We start from the raw sequence: 14,560 nt of genomic DNA, 5'->3' as shown, positions 1-14,560 counted from the left end.
ACACGGTCTGTGCTCTCAGTGGCAGGTTAGGCTCAGCCTGATCAGCTTCTTCGTTTGATCGAACTCCAGAGAGTTCATGGCTGAGCCGCTCTCAAGGTCACAAAAATGTGAACATTCAAAACTTTCTCCTCTCTGTGTTAATTTGTCTTCTACGGTGTCTGCCCCAAATTCGTTGGCTTAGCCTTCTTCGATCAAATCAAACTTTCTTTTGCTCCCTTCCTTCCAATACATAGTCGTCTCACATGAATTTGAGGGGAAGGGAGGGGGAGGGAACCAGGGAAGTGTTCCTGGGCAGGTGGCACTTGAGACAGAGTTCACCAGCCAGGGGATGCATGAGCCAGAAAAGTGGCTCCGTAGCAAACAGTAAGCGAGCCGTCTTTTGGTCCCAGAGAAAGATACCACCTCATGTTTTGCAGTTGGTTGCTGCAGATGCAATGCTGAAGAATGATCCAGATATAGGACTGGTGGGGCCTTGCATTCTTAGCCTGCCCAGTAAGACACATGGGAATGCCAGAGACCCATGAAGTAGCATCTCTTGACAATAAGGTGGCATTGAAAATGTCTGGATTTGAATCCTGGGTCTATCACCTACTAATCGTGAGATTAGGTAAATTGCAATTGCTCAACGTCTTTTAGCCTCAGTTTTATCATCTATAAAATGGGATAGTACCTACCTTTCAGGTGATTATTCAAGATTATATAAGATCGATGTTCTAGGAACATGGTGGGGAACAAAAACAGAGTTTGAGTTCAAGGAACCTAGTTGCATGGAGAATCTTTTCAGATGTTCATAAGTATATAATGTTGGAAAACAGGTGGGCGAAATGCAGAGTGTGATAGACATCATTATTCAGGGATGCAGAAGGTGCAGGGATAGTCTCTCCAAGGAGTTGACATGGGACCCAGCATCCTGCGTTAAGTGATGGCTAGCCTCCTATCTGTGGGAGGAGCATCTGGGCAGTGCACATAGCCTGTCCCCACATCGTGTGCTTGTCATCTTGTGGAGGGCACGGGGCTGGTAAATAGAGTGAGCAAAGAAAAGGCATGGAGAGTGGAGTCAGAAAGTAGGCAACGGCCAGCTCTAGTAGGATCTTGCAGGCTGTGGCCAGAGCCTTGGATTTCATTCTTGGCATGGAGGGAACTGTTGGAGACTTTTGGGTAGTGTGAGGCATGTGCAGAGAGGGGCGTGGAGGGGCTGGAAAGCTATGGTCCAAGCTTTGAGTTTATCCTATCTCCCTCTTGCTGACTGAGAAGCTAGCCTGTTCGTGTGTCATGGATCCTGGCAGGTGCCATGAGGCTCCGGGGCATGGGCAAGGGCTGTTGTGAAGGGGAGGGGGAGTGCGGAGATCTCACACCTTTCACGCCCGGAGTCAGGGCTCAGAGTGACCCCTTCTAAATTTGGGGGAAGATGACAGCTCAGTCAACACTCACAGATTCTGAGCTCCAGAAACAGGAAGGAGTGAAGGTTCTTGGGGCTGGATCCAGGTCACGGCTTATCAGAAAGCCCCCATCTCTCTATGTCTACCTGTCAAATAGGGAGGAAATTAGCAGCCAGGCATACTGTGTGAGCCTCGTAAATATAAGTTGAATCTGAAGACAATGTGCTTATTTTCTGCATTGGCCAGAATATTTTACTTGAGGCAAATTATGCTCAGAGACTGAGATGCTCTTTGGCAATAATTTAACACAGGTTCACTGTGGGAATGGTAATTTATAATAGTAATATTTCACAAGCCAGTAGTCTATAGGATGATGTCTCTTAATAAGCCATTAAAGAAATAACATGCTCCGAAGCAGTGATTGATTACACTGTTGTTTCAGGCAGAGTAAAGTCCGAATTTAGTTGAGGTGTACCTTTCTACAAGCTGTGTGTCTGTGGAGTCAGTCCTTCCAAGTAAAAGCTGCCGGCTTGGGTCCCTTGATGCTGGGGCACGCGGCTAGCAGGCGACAGGTGGGCTGTGCCGAAGGTTAGTGCCCCAGGGACTGGTACCCGGCCGGCGCCCCTGCCCACGGGGGAGCCTTGCCAAGGCAGGAACAGGCGCCCTTCTCCGGAGACCACCGAGTGGGTTAACGCCACTGCCAACCAGAAATGGCCTGGTCAAGGCAGAAGCAAGTGTCCCAAGGTCCCCGGAGAGCAACTCAGGTCAGCAAAGAGGAGCCTCGCCCAGACCAGACACTAAGGGAGTCCTCACAATTCTTGGTATTTACAGTTCAAAGGTCCATTATGTCACACCCACTGCTCCACGTGTCCTTATCACCACGTCCCCAGCATCTCGGCCACCAGGCACTGGGCTCCCGAGCGCCAGCGGAACAAGATGTTCATGGCGATATCCTGACATCCTGACACGGCTTCCTCAGTGGAAGTGGCTCACCCCGAGATCAAAAGAACTGCGCTGAAGTCCTAAAGAAGTAGAGTTGAAATCCTAACAAACCACAACACAGCAAAGAGGAAGGGAGCTCAGCCCGATGGTTCATCATTCTGGGTTTTTGATTATTCGTTTTCTTTGCAGAACATAGCAATGTTTGATATGTAGCTCTAACAAACTCTAACAACACACACACACACACACACACACACACACACACACACACACCGATGCAAAATTCACCACCAGTGTCTTCCATGGCAAAGGATGCTGTTAGTCACTCACTAAGGCAGGGAAGGAGAAGGTGTAAAGGGTCAGGACCCCAGAAGGCCAAAGAAAAGAGCAAAAGGAAGCCTGTGGGACACCCTGTCTCGGGATCTGGTCCTTTGCCCCACGTCGTGCTGTCCATATGGAGGGAGCGAGGCTTTTTATCTCGGCGTCCCTCACACACAAGCTCGTGTGCTCCCTGTGTCGGCCCAGGATACTCAAAGACAAGGAAGGCTTCGTGAGGTCCCCCAGCGGGCAAAAGAGAAGTGCTGATACTAAGATCGCGAGTCCTGCCCGCACACTGTGTATGCACCACGACACCCGGATTTGCGCCAAGGCCAGCCTGTCTAGCCTCGGTCTCTGCGACCCCAGGACAGCAGGCAGACTTTCCGAAGCTCACCTCTCTCCAGTGCACTGTAGGAGATCAAAGGGCACCTGTTCTAGAGCAAATTGGGCAGAGTAAGAAAGTGCCATAAAGGTGCTGTGTTCCCCAAGTGGGGGGGGGCGCCCTGTGATGGGGAGCCGGGGACAAGCTGTGCAGTCTCCCACCCCAGCACTCAGAAGAGATGCAGGTGGGGGTGCGCGGAAGACTCCCAGTGTTGAATGCCCACTCGGCGGCCAGCTCTGCTGGGGCAGGGGCACCCCGGCCTCAAGGGCATTCACTGTCCTGTGGGTCATCGAGACTCACTCATTCCCTCTCTCCCACTCGACCTGCCTCCTCCATTGATAGAGGGTGAGTAGCGGTTGTGTGCACCTTGCAGGGGTCAGGGAGAGCAGGGCTGAGTGGGGACAGTCCCCCTGCTGGTGTGGGCACACCCTCAGGGGAGGCCATAGACTCCATCACCTGAAGGGCAGATACTTAGCTTGAAAAGCTCCATTTTGTGGCTTCCCTTGGCTTGGATCACCTTTGAGCTTCACTCTTACACAATGTATGATCCTGGCTTAACCTCCCTGGGCCTCCATTTTCTCATCTGTAAGATGGACAGATTAACAGATTCAGTGAGTTACCAGGAATAGAGCTCTTCGACCAGCTTTTAGAGCTGCACTGGGCAGAAGTCAGTGAGCTGGAAATGCCTGCTTTCAAGACGATCAATACAGAGAAGGGATCAAATAGATCCCAGAGCTCTACACTGGCTTATGTTCTTTCCCAGAACTCATAGGGCATGTGCTGTTACTGTTTTGGTTTTGCGCACAGGGGCAGGGGATGGCTCAGTGTGGTCAAGTGGCTTGTCCAAGGTCACACAGCTAATCAGCCTTTGGAGCTGCAACCCCCGTTGACTCTCCACTTTCCCACATAGCATCTAGACCTGAGGTCTCTGCCTCCATCCACTGTTTCCCAGGTGAGTGACCCTGAGTGGGTCCTCTAACCTGTCTGAGCCCGAGTGGCCAGCAGGTGCTAGATGATGAGGCATCTTCATAATGGCTAACGACACGAGGCAGGAAGTAATGCCGAGGGGAGAGAGCTGCCTGGATGTTCCCCAGGCCCCAGCATCCCTACGTGCTTTAAAATACAACCAGGGGCGCCTGGGTGGCTCAGATGGTTAAGCGTCTGCCTTTGGCTCAGGTCATGATCCCGGGGTCCTGGGATCGAGCCCCGCATTGGGCTCCCAGCTCCGCGGGGTGTCTGCTTCTCCCCCTCCTTCCTGCTCGAGCTCTCTCTCACTATCTCTGTCTCTCCCAAATAAATAAATAAAATATTTTAAAATACAAACCCGGCAGGGGATCAGCAGCAACATAGGTGCTTCGCGTGTGCACTCAGCACAGGCCGACTCCGGGTTGAATCTGGAGCCCGTCCCTCCTGTGTGCCCTTGAGCTCATCCCCTCGGCCTTCGCTACGCGAGACGAAGTGTCATCCCCTTGCAAAGCGGTTGTGATGACTGAATGAGCCCTAGGAGAAGCGTCCAGCTGGATGCTGGCACCCAGTTGTGGACATTAGGGACAGGTACCCATGCCTCCTTCCCTGACATGCTTGTGCATGGATTTCTCCAGGACTCACCAGCTCTGGGATGCCAAGACTGGTATCTCCTTCTCTCTCTGGCTCTAAGCCCTCCTGTTCCCTTGGCGGCTCCCAGCTCTGGGGACGCCTCCCACACGCTCACCCCACGTGCCAGGCCACCACTGGCCTCTGCGCCCTACTCGCTGGGCCCCTGCTGACCAGGCTTGCCCTGTGCTGTTGTATTTGCTGCCCTGAGCCTCACAGGGCTGGCTGGTTTCAACTGCTCTGAAAGCTCCCCAGCCCACGATGTGAGCCTTGCCCATCTGCTTCAGGCACCCGCGTTCCCGGTCCCCCCAGTGGGCTCTTCCAAAGTCCCTTGTCAACGAGGCAAGATGTCCCTCCTTTCCCAGTGTGGGCTCAGGAAGGCCCCACACAGGTGGCTTGGGCGCAGAGTGCTGGGAGTTGAACAGGCAGCTCTTTCTGATGGTAGCTGCCCTTCTTCTCCTCCCGAGTGGGCTCTGGGGGTCTAGGTCAGGACAGCGGTATCCCAGTAACCCCACTGGACATCATGACACCCCTTCAACCCTTGGTTGCTGGGATGGTTCGTACCAGACTCGTGCTTGCCGTCTGGGGCTCCTGCCCATTTCCAAACCCTGGAGGGTGCTGGGCTCCTCCCACCATATTAGCCACTGCATTGATCCTGCAATCGGAATTCCCATTCTGGACATCACCAGAGATCGTCCCCCCTCAACCCCTTCAGGAGCCTACTGGATGCCCCTATAAATGGTTAAAAAAATCTCTCCTTGGAAGTCGGGGGCCTGGGAGGGACCTTACCTCAACTCTCTAAACCTTCACTCTACACCAGCCAGGACTCCAGCCTGTCACTTACCCGGGAGCCCTTTAGAACCAGCGGCAGACCCCCGAGGCAGGGCTGGGGTGGGGGTCTGGGTCTCAGAGTTCTGAATAGTCTTTCCTTTGCCATGACTTAGACACCACTGAAATCAGGGAAGTCCCCCCTTTTTTTCCGGGGTCGGAGGTGGGGTCAGGTATCAGCCTGGCCACGCAGATGCAGTCCTGACCACATTACATGCCTTGCGTGTTGTAAGGGTGTCTTCAGACTGAATTTAGCACCGCTCAAGCTACACACATAAGAAGATTTGTGGATTTAAATTCCTTTTGTGCAGCTCAAAATATGAAGGTATATCCACTGCTTCTCATATGACCCTAATCCTGCTTAATCACGTTTCTCAGACGCGCTTCTCAAAACCGCCCGCTCAGAACCCCTCACTATTACTGCTGCGGGGAATCTTTGTTTTCCCCTCCAGCAAGCAAGAGGTACCAGGGTAAGGAGAGGAGGATTGTCGAGCCCAAGAAGGGGGCTCTCTCAAGCGGTCAGCACCGCCTGGGTGTGGGGGACCCGGGCAGACAGATGGTCAGGTCAGCACAGGAAGGAGTCAGGAAACAGGTCCCGAAGGAGATGGGCTTCCCAAGGCACCAGGATGGACACAGGGCTGGTCTCAGACTCCACCCCCTCCAGTCTAGCTTCCTGATGCCGGTTGCCTGTCACTGCTGTGTGCTGCTCACAAACCATCAGTAGCTCCCCGATGCCTTTATCCCAAAGTCCACGTTCCTAAAGACTTCCAGGAGCTGGCCCCACCCCACTCAGGGCACCCTGATTTCCGAAACTGTGCCAGGCGCCCCCTATCACCGCGGCCGCCGCCACCGTGCACTTTTGGGAAACTGCCTGCTCTACTCCACCCTGTCTACCTCCCTCAGTCTCCACGACCACCTCCTCCATGGAGCCCTCCGTCTTCCTCCAGTTGTCATCGGCCCGCCACTTCCGAGTCTCCGTGTGTGAACTGCCACGCGCTGGCTCCCGGCGCTGGCGCAGTCTGGCTTCACTGGCTCAGGGTGAAGATCGACATGCCGCTGGGGTGTGCAGGGCAGTACTCGTGTCCTCGCAGGTGAGAGGTGCGCAGGTGAGGGGCCAGCCGGAGCAGCACTGAAGAGCGGACTCGGGAATCCACCCTGCCCTTCCTAGCCGTGTGACCTTGAGAAAGTATCCTGAGGCCACAGGCCTCAGCTTTCCCATCTGTAATATGGGACTGATAGTACTACCTTCCCCATAGGACCTGGAACTGCCTCTCTCACCCCCTGGCTAGTCCCTAAGAAGTTGTGTAGCCTCTCAGAGCCCAATGGCCTCCGCCCCCCAAAGCAGAGGGAAGGGTACCTGTCCCAAAGATCCTCTGGGCACCTTGCTAGGAGTCCCGCACAAAAACGTGCCAGATATTGACACTGCCGATTGGGCAGACTGTGCATGGGGAAGATTGGGAGGCGGTTGAGGCTGCCAAACCATTATTGAGATGAGGAGGAGACCCCGCCAGTGGCCACCGAGCCGGTTAGAGATGTCCTGTGGGCCTTTGTCCGCCAGCAAAACCAGCTTGATATTGAAGTCTAGCGGGAGTCCGAGGGCCGGTGGATGGGAGAGGCAGGTGAATGGGTGGCAGAGAGGGTCTGTGCAGTGGCTGGGGCTCAGGCTGCCGTCAGCACCCGGAGCAGCCCTGGGCTGTAGGGGCCTGGCCCTGTGTCTTGCCTACAGTCAGCTGCGGGTTCCTGTGGGAGGCGGGCCCTGGAAGCAGCTGGTGGTTGTCACCTGCCGGGGCCTGTTAGAGGGCCCCCTAGTGGGACCTGGAATGTGGTGAGTCTGGAACCTGAAGGGAGCCCAGGGGGAGCCTCTGGCTCTGTGGCTGCTCCAGACCATCTCAGTGGAAGACCTCTTGATGGGTGAGTTCCTGGGCTGCAGGGTTGGGAAGTTTCCAGAAAGATAAGCTACCCAAGGCAGGAGGGGAGCCAGGGCTCTGGGCGTCCAGCTGGCCCAAACCAGCTCTTCGTGCGAATCCTCTGAGGCTGCCAGGGCTGTTCCTAGAGATGCAGGGCTGGCGCCTGCAACAGGCAGAACCCTGGGGCCACCCGCACCACTCAGCAGCATGCAGATGGTGCCCTCAGCATGGGCCACGGCGGGGGCAGCTTGTGAAAGGCGGGTTTATGAGGACATGGTCTGGGGCAGAGAAACCACAGGGACGGGGCCATCCCTGGCGATGGAGACCGTGGGATGTTTCCAGTCCTAGGGCTAAGGAGGTGAGAGGATGAGATCAGAGATGTTGCTAAGACCCCGAGACACAGCCAGTGTATGCAGGGAGGGGCCGGAGCCCCCAGTCTCTGTCCCCTTTCTCTCCAGTCTCCCACCGCGTTCCCATGGCCAAACCCACAGGAAGCCAGCCAGAGTGGGAGCCCATTGATGCAGGCACTAAGGCTAGCCCCTGGGTACAGAGCAAGGTGGGAAAGGTGGAGGGGACCCCCAGATGCCCAGCTTCCCGCCAGAACCCCCAGAAGGCTTGGGTGCACGCATTCAGCACTCCCAGACAGGCCGGGCCACGAGAGGGTGCTGCTGTGGGAGGAGCCATTTTCTTAGCCCTGACTCTGCATCCTGGCAGCCTGACTTGGGCAAGCCTTGACCTCCCTGAGCCTGATCTGGAAACTTCACTGTGTCCAACCCTGCTGGGACTTCCTGTGGCCCCAGCCCACTGGCCAGCTCCGCCTTGCATCTTTCTCTCTGGGGTTCTGCTTGGCTTGGCCTCTCTCTCTTTCAGTTCCTTCAGACTCACATGCTATCCCTGACAGACCTCTTGCACCTGCAGCTTCCCCAGCCCAGAGCTTCCCCAGCCCGGAGGCTCTTGTCTTCTCTGCCGTGCAGGCCTCAGGCCATTACCACTTCCTAGGACATCTGCCAGGCCCACCCCATGCCTGCTTTTCTGTAGCACTGAAGACGGTTGTATCAGTCAGGGTTCTCTAGGGAAACAGACCCCATAGAGTATAGGTGTATGCGTGTTAAGAGATTCATTTTCAGGAATTGGCTTATGTACTGTGGAATGGGCAGCTTCAAAATCCGTAGGGCAGGACAGCAGGCTGTAGACTCAGGCAGGATTTGATTTCTCTGTTGCAGTTTTGAGACAAAATTCCTTCTCCGGGAAGCCTCAATTTTTGCCCTTCCGGCCTTCAACTGATTAGATGAGGCCCACCCACATTTTGGCGGATCGTCTCCTTAAAGCCAACTGATTATAGATGGCAACCACATGGATTAAATGCCTTCACAGCCACACCCAGACTAGAGCTGGATCAACCGACTGGGCGCCATGGCCTAGCTGAGTCGGCCCACAGAACTGATCCATCTCAGCCTTTCTCAATTCTTCGTGTGAGCCCTTAATGATCTCAGCCTCTGCCCTGCTCTGTAAAGTTAGGTTTCAGGAGGGCAAGGATGAAGGCCATTTACTTTCTCTAACCGTTGTTTTGCCCAGCACTGGACAGAGCTGCTGCTGCATACCCAGAGGGCACAGTAATGGTTGCGTGAGAGAATCAAAGGGAGAGAGAGAATCTGCAGAGGGAGTGGCGGGGTGCAGAGCAGAGGGGGGTGTCTGTCTGGTGCACGGTAACTGCGTGGTAAGCGCACCGCTTCGCACAGGCCGCGCCTTCATCCTGAACCCCGCCTCCTCCCCCCAGCGCACACACATGCTTCTTAGTTGCCCAAATGTACGCTGACACCAGGGCAAGGTGAAATTTCCTCAACATTAATGATGACAACCATCGTTTACTGAAGGTCAGGATCATTCTGGACACTTTTCTAGGTCCATAAACCCTTAGCATTGATTCTGATGCATGTTATACATTCAGTACTCTAGGTAACATTCTTATTACGTGGGGGCTACCTGTTATGGTCCGTTTGGAAAGTGACCGTCAGTGCTAAGCACGTCGTATGCATTAACTTTTTTTCTCTTAGCGGAGTCTGGGGTGAGCAGGGGCTGCCATCGTCGTCCCATTGTACAGAGGAGGTGCTGAGGCCCAGAGATGAGCACTGGCCTAAAGTCCTGAGGTGCCTCCGTGTCACTGCCGGACCACAGGGTTGCTGGCCCAGGGCGGGGGCTGTCTCCTTTGTCCCTCGTCCCCTGGGAGGCACAGGGAGGAGAGAGGCCTCAGGGTCAGCGCACCTGCTGGCTGGGTTAATTAGAGACCTAGTTTTTCCTCTGGAAGGAGAGAAGCAGCCACTCCCCACTCTGCAGTGTCCAGGAGCCTGTCACCCCTATTTACGTCTGCATGCCCGGGGCCACCTCTCAGGCCTCACCTCACTGTGGCCAGGTTTCTCTCGGGTGATGTTTTGTGCCGGGAACAGGGTCGGGGTGCAGCGTGGCTGGTCCTTCCTGGCCCAGGGGAGGAACGAGGCATTGAGGGCATCCAGGTCTGGGCCAGGCTGTGGGGATCCAGCTGCCAGCTTCGGGGCTGACTCACAGCGGGTGGAGCTGAGCTGGAGCGAGCCCACCAGGAAGCGAACCAAACAAGCAGGGAGGGCCCGAGCTCGCCCCGAGCCAGCTGCTGAGCTGCGCCCCATGCAGACCCCGTTGGGACTGCCCGGTGGGGCTCCTCACCTCTCCTGCGGCTCAGATGCCAGGTCCAGGGCAGGGCAGACCCCTGGACACCCCCCACTAGGCTCTGCCTCGCCTGCAACTCCTCTTCACCACCTACCAGTGGAGGGTCTTGGGCAGGGAACTTGTCTAAAGGCCCCGCTGGGGCCTTTGTTCCCACCTCTGAAAGATGGAGGTAATCCCCGTTTCCAGCACCACGACTGTCGTGGGCTCAGGCAGTGTGATCTACAGTCCTGCTTAGAATAGGGTCTGCCAGAGAGAACCCTTCCTTCCTGTTGACAGATGAACTATTGCCCTGCAGCTCTCTCAAAGGCAAGGGCGGTGTTTACCCCCCGTTTATGGATGAGGGACTCGAAGCTCGGGCAGCTGAGGTCTCGTCCCTGGGGTCACACTGCCAGGGGCTCAGGACCTTCGGACTTTCCTGCAGGGCCTCACCCCGGGCCGCAGCAGCTGGACCAGCTCCCAGACCTCTCTTGCTCTGTTTGGGCTCAGCCCGTGACACCTTCCCAGCCCCTTCCCGGGGAAGTGTGCAAACAGCCCCGCCAGGGGCAGCCGTGGGAACAGAGCGGTTCTGTCTCTGAGGCCAGGCGTGTCGTGGAATCCGGGGCCTGGCTCCCCTCTCAGCTCTGGCGCCATATCTCTGGGTCATTGGACAAGTCATTTCCCCTCTCTGAGCTCAGCCTCCACATCTGTGAGCAGAAATGGGGCAGAAATGTAGGGGTGGGGTGTTGGCGCTCCATGCGGGAAAACAGAACCCGCGACAGTAATAACACCCCACACTCCGGAGCACTCGGGGTGTGCCAGGCGCCGCTCTACACAATTGACCTACCTTGACTCATGTTTTTCTCGATCCAACCCTGGGAGGTAGGTACCATTCTTATCCTCGTGCTACGGACGAAGAAACCCGAGGCAGAAACTTTAAGCCGAAGGATTGGATTCAGGGGCTCTGGTGCTTGCAAAGTTGTTGGAAAGGTGACAGGAGGGAAGTCCTTGTCCTACTACTCCAGGCCGAGGTCCAGAGGCTGGGAAACTACAGGAAGCCAGCTCGGAGGTGAGGGAGGCAGGTGGTTCTGGGTCCAGCACTCGGAGCACGAAGCAGCCTCCACCGCGGTGGGAGGGAGGACGGCCCTGCCTCACTTTGGCCAGTCCAACGAATTGCAGCTGCATCCAGAGCCCTCTGGGCAGGGGAAGCCCGGAAATGTGATTTCCAGACTTTCAGGCCCTGCAGTAGGGGAGAGGGCACAGAGGAGGGATGGAAGAGTCCTCACTGCTGTAGACTGTATCCAGCCTAGGGGCCTTGCAAGCTGCAAGAAACAGGATGTCCTAACGCCCCCAGGGGCAGACGAGGTCGGCACTCTGAGCATTAACCTTTGCACAGAGAACTTGGGCCACATGAACTGCACATACTCTGCTAACCTCTAGCCCCTTCATTACTTAGGGGTCCCTTCCCTGCAGGTTCTCAGAGGTCATGGCCAGTAGAACAGGAAGCAGTCCCTGGATGGATGGAAGCAACTCATGGAGCAAGGTGGGATCATCATTGTCCTAATGCCCCTCGGTGCTTTCATGCCTGATTTCATTTGTTCTTTTAAATAACCCTGCCAGGAAGGCAAGCCGGGGGTCCTGTTGGATTTTTTTTTTTTTTTTCCATAATGAGGGCCTAGACCTTGGGGAGGGGCAGAGAACTGGCATTTAGAACCAACTCTGTGCCAGACTAGCTGGTCACTTCTGGGCACGTCCTTTAAATCTACCACAATCCTCCAGGTGGGTGCTATTAGTCCCGCTTCTTGGATTCAGAAACCGATATCAGAGTGACGGAGTGCCTTTCCCACGAGCCCACAGCTAGGAATGGGAGGAATCGGGATTTGAACCCTGGTCTGTCTGCGCCATTTTCTTTTCCGACAGCCGTTGACCATGACCCACTAGCAGGTGCCTCACAGAACCAGACTAGGTGGATGCCGCGTGTCTAGCGAACAGGCCAGGGCTGGATAGCAGTTCAGGAAAGAATAGATCTTCTTTGATAGAAAGCTTAAGGTCAGTTCTTATTCCATGCCACCCTGGGCCACCATGTGCAGCAGCCAGGACACCAAAAGCCAGGACATAGTGGGATCAATGATCAGCAGGCTCCTGGATGCTAAATCCCCGTAACTACTCATAGTGTTCTCAGGATGCATTGAGCTGGGAAGTCATCCTTCCGTGTGTCCTGAAGCTGGTGTGTGTGGAGACAAAGTGAAAGCAGATGGAGCCGGGGGTGGGCAGGTGGTGACAGACGAGAGGCTGTGGCTGACGCTCTCCGCCTGTTGATTTGCTGCCTTCCCTCCCACCATCTGCTTGCTTGGCTGGTGTGACGCGTTTTGCTTTGTGTGGCACCTTCGGGGCTTCTCTGGGCCCCGCCCTCTTCTCCGGATTTTCCAAGCTCCCCCCACACCCAGGACTCCATGCCAGGCACCAGGCATCCAGAGAGGCAGAGGAAAGTGAGTGTGGCCTCCACGTCCAGCAGTGGCAGAGGCTTGTAGACCATTTCTCCCACCAAGGACTAAAAAAGCTGAATGAGCTAGAAATCCAGCTCTTTGGAGGCATTAAGAGAACAGCCAAGGCAGCCAGGACTTGAGAGGTGAAGATCCATGAGAGAAGGGAGATGAATGGGAGGCGGAGCCCGATACTCCAGCTCCCTTCTTGCATGAGGGATGTGCTGGCTCGTAGGAGGCTCCAAAAGCAGGCAGAGAGCACGGCAGCTCAGTGCTGGGCTGTCTCACGAGGCTGGGAGTAAAGCAAATTAAATTACATTAAAAATAGAACTCAGGACTTCCGGGTCAGTGCAAACCTAAGCGACCAAGAACCTAGAGCAAAGGGAACCACAGAGAAAAGAGGGAATTCTCTGCATCTCTTCTTCCTTACAAGGCATCTACCAGTATTTCAACTGCCTGGGACCAGAGCCTGAGAATCCAAGCTACAAACAGCAGCGGAGAGACTAAAAGGCTAGACCCAGCTTTTGACAACCTCATGGTGCAGGGGAGATCAGAGGTGAGAACATGCAAGGAGGAGGCGCCTCGGTAGGCATCCCAGCTATCCTTTGAGAAGGGCTGTGGCCTATTAGTGGGGGCAAACCAGAAATAAGTGGGAGCAAATCGGAAATAACCAGTCACTGTGAAAACTGAAGTGTGGCCCCAGTCACCCCGGTACCTGGAACAAAGTAACATGCCCCTGCTCCACCTGCCGACCAGGAGAAAGCACCTTCCTCTCTGAATAAGGACAGCCTGCTCCAGAGCCTCTATGCTTTTGGCTCACACAGTATGCAGCATTACCAGGCATGCCAGGGGACAGAACCAAATGACCAAAGAGAGATAAAGAGAGAAAACAGACAATAGAAATAGACCCCTATGCTATCCAGATGTCACAAGGTGCAGACATAGTCTTTAAAATAACTGTGATGAATAATTTCAGGAAGATGGACAAGGTGGGGAATTTCACCTGAAAAGAACTAGAACTTATAAAAATTTTGCTCAGATGGAAATTCTAGAACTGAGAAAGACAATAACCAAAATGAACGCAATACCCTAATTCACACAGCAGAAGAGGATGTGAACAATGTGGTATCTGTCTCAAGAAATTGGAAAGATGACAGATATCAAGCCCAAAGGAATGACAAGAAAGGAGATAATGAAGATGAGAGCAGGTATTAATGAATTAGAGGGTCAGCTATGGCTACGTAGAAAGATCCGGGAGGAGGCAGAAGCCTGGGTCAGAGTGCTGGCTCTGCCACTGTCTCGCTGTGTGACCTTAGTCGAGTCACTTGCCTTCTCTGAGCTTCAGTTTCGTATGTCAGGGAAATAAGCATGATTATCCATTTTGCCCAGTTGATGTGAGGATCACACGGACGACAGTTGCAGCACCTCCTTATTAGACGTGCTGATGTTACCAGCAGCCCTCGTGCAGGGGACTCTGCAGAGGGCTAGGAGGGCATCCCAGCCTGGGGAGAGTTGTGCACTTGAGCAGGTGTGAACTAAACATTCAGAAACCCATGCTGTTCATTCACCTAGTTTTCCAAGCATTTGAAACAGCTTATCTATCAGTGGCTGGTCATTGCCAACGTCTCCCTGTTGCCCGGGTGGGTTTATCTTTGTTAGGGACCCTCTTTTGAGAAATCTTGACTTTCTGGACCCTTGAAAGGGTGCTAATGTGTGTTCAACATTGTGCCGGTGACCCCGTTAGACTGTCACATACGCATTCTCCATGCCTCCTCCAGGACAGGCGGACCTTGGAGATAATCGTGGGTTCAGTTCCAGACCACCGCAATAAAGTGGACATTGTAACGAAGCGAGTCAAATGAATTTTCTGGTTTCCCACTGCATTCAGAAGTTGCGTTTGGGGCACCTGGGTGGCTCAGTCGGTTAAGTGTCTGCCTTTGGCTCAGGTCATGATCCCAGGGTCCTGGGATCGAGCTCCACGTCGGGCTCCCTGTTCGTTTGGCGGGGAGCCTGCTTCTCCCTCTCCCTCTGCCTGCCGCTCTGCCTACTTGT

The 14,560-nt window shown here is 54.7% G+C and overlaps 1 long non-coding RNA gene across 3 annotated transcripts in view; it reads left to right on the top strand.

Annotated features, from left to right (window-relative positions):
* The window catches only part of LOC145720990 (uncharacterized), a 70,783-nt gene extending 56,229 nt beyond the window's left edge, over positions 1-14,554 (top strand). The window contains exons 4-7 of one of the 3 annotated variants that reach the window (XR_014144440.1): positions 10,912-11,107; positions 11,482-11,568; positions 12,942-13,716; positions 14,287-14,554. This is a non-coding gene — a long non-coding RNA (uncharacterized LOC145720990). Of the gene's footprint in view, positions 1-6,345; positions 11,108-11,481; positions 11,569-12,941; positions 13,717-14,286 lie in introns of all 3 variants that reach the window. The other 2 variants (XR_014144442.1, XR_014144441.1) reach the window with 2 other exon arrangements.
* The last annotated feature ends 6 nt before the right edge of the window (positions 14,555-14,560 follow it).

This window comes from Leptonychotes weddellii, chromosome 4, assembly GCF_054177405.1.
Source record: "Leptonychotes weddellii isolate Sample4059 chromosome 4, ASM5417740v2, whole genome shotgun sequence".
Classification (NCBI taxonomy): domain Eukaryota; kingdom Metazoa; phylum Chordata; class Mammalia; order Carnivora; family Phocidae; genus Leptonychotes; species Leptonychotes weddellii.
The sequence above is the reverse complement of the archived record's forward strand: the minus strand, read 5'-3'. Positions and strand labels throughout refer to the sequence as shown.